Consider the following 2,500-nt stretch of genomic DNA (forward strand, 5'->3'; position numbering starts at 1 on the left):
TATTTTTTTTATTTTTTTTTTTCAAAACACTACGCCGCTGGTACCCGTGAACCTGGTAGAACAGAATGTAGTACGATCGGGTGTCACTCGGATCGCTAATAACTCGGTAAACACGCTTCCTAGTCGTTTGTCATCGCGATACATGCTATCGTAGAGAAAAAAAAAGATAGGGACAGAAGGAATCTCGTCAATCCAACGCTGCGGTACGCATAGACCTTCGGGGATACACTAACTAACAATACGGAGCATCATTTCCAACCGCCGTTTACCCGTGCAATTTGTAGAACAGAATGTAGTACGGCCGGGTGTCACTCGGATCGCTAATAACTCGGTAAACACGCTTCCTAGTCGTTTGTCATCGCGATACATGCTATCGTAGAGAAAAAAAAAGATAGAGACAGAAGGAATCTCGTCAATCCAACGCTGCGGTACGCATAGACCTTCGGGGATACACTAACTAACAATACGGAGCATCATTTCCAACCGCCGTTTACCCGTGCAATTTGTAGAACAGAATGTAGTACGGCCGGGTGTCACCCTACTCAAGTCCATTATTTGCTAATAACTCGATAAATAATAATTGTAGCGAGTTTGGTGTTATGATATATATTGTTAGAAACCGTCTATATTACAGTGATATCACGTCGAAAATCGTCTAGGACCGATAGGGAAAAAGTTTCCTCTTGGCGGTGGGACTTAGAAAAATTTTCGTCGAACGTCCGACGGAGTAGCACATCCGTCCATTATTTGCTAATAACTCGATAAATAATAATTGTAGCGAGTTTGGTGTTATGATATATATTGTTAGAAACCGTCTATATTACAGTGATATCACGTCGAAAATCGTCTAGGACCGATACGGAAAAAGTTTCCTCTTGGCGGTGGGACTTAGAAAAATTTCCAGAGTTTTGTCGACGGAGTAGCACATCCGTCCATTATTTGCTAATAACTCGATAAATAATAATTGTAGCGAGTTTGGTGTTATGATATATATTGTTAGAAACCGTCTATATTACAGTGATATCACGTCGAAAATCGTCTAGGACCGATAGGGAAAAAGTTTCCTCTTGGCGGTGGGACTTAGAAAAATTTCCAGAGTTTTGTCGACGGAGTAGCACATCCGTCCATTATTTGCTAATAACTCGATAAATAATAATTGTAGCGAGTTTGGTGTTATGATATATATTGTTAGAAACCGTCTATATTACAGTGATATCACGTCGAAAATCGTCTAGGACCGATAGGGAAAAAGTTTCCTCTTGGCGGTGGGACTTAGAAAAATTTTCGTCGAACGTCCGACGGAGTAGCACATCCGTCCATTATTTGCTAATAACTCGATAAATAATAATTGTAGCGAGTTTGGTGTTATGATATATATTGTTAGAAACCGTCTATATTACAGTGATATCACGTCGAAAATCGTCTAGGACCGATAGGGAAAAAGTTTCCTCTTGGCGGTGGGACTTAGAAAAATTTTCGTCGAACGTCCGACGGAGTAGCACATCCGTCCATTATTTGCTAATAACTCGATAAATAATAATTGTAGCGAGTTTGGTGTTATGATATATATTGTTAGAAACCGTCTATATTACAGTGATATCACGTCGAAAATCGTCTAGGACCGATAGGGAAAAAGTTTCCTCTTGGCGGTGGGACTTAGAAAAATTTTCGTCGAACGTCCGACGGAGTAGCACATCCGTCCATTATTTGCTAATAACTCGATAAATAATAATTGTAGCGAGTTTGGTGTTATGATATATATTGTTAGAAACCGTCTATATTACAGTGATATCACGTCGAAAATCGTCTAGGACCGATAGGGAAAAAGTTTCCTCTTGGCGGTGGGACTTAGAAAAATTTCCAGAGTTTTGTCGACGGAGTAGCACATCCGTCCATTATTTGCTAATAACTCGATAAATAATAATTGTAGCGAGTTTGGTGTTATGATATATATTGTTAGAAACCGTCTATATTACAGTGATATCACGTCGAAAATCGTCTAGGACCGATACGGAAAAAGTTTCCTCTTAGCGGTGGGACTTAGAAAAATTTCCAGAGTTTTGTCGACGGAGTAGCACATCCGTCCATTATTTGCTAATAACTCGATAAATAATAATTGTAGCGAGTTTGGTGTTATGATATATATTGCTAGAAATCGTCTATATTACAGTGATATCACGTCGAAAATCGTCTAGGACCGATACTTAAAAATTTTCCTCTTATTTGTGGGACTTAGAAAAATTTTCAAAGTTCGGTGAATTATGAAAAGTTGGTTATTTTGTGTAAAATAATATAGAAATGTTAAAATTTATTATATTTTGTGAAAAAAATTTTTATACTTTTTTCGCTCTAAGTTCCAACAGCCCCGCCGGGAGGTCTGTTGCCGCGGCGGTTTGCGGCCATAAGCGCGCGTGCTATTGACCGCGCGGCGCCGGCGTCCCGGCCGGCCGTTCGGTATCTATAAGAGAGTCGACGGTTCGGTCGAGTCGGTCGGTGCAGC

The sequence above is a fragment of the Halictus rubicundus genome, unplaced genomic scaffold (assembly GCF_050948215.1).
Source record: "Halictus rubicundus isolate RS-2024b unplaced genomic scaffold, iyHalRubi1_principal scaffold1300, whole genome shotgun sequence".
NCBI classification, from domain to species: Eukaryota; Metazoa; Arthropoda; class Insecta; order Hymenoptera; family Halictidae; genus Halictus; species Halictus rubicundus.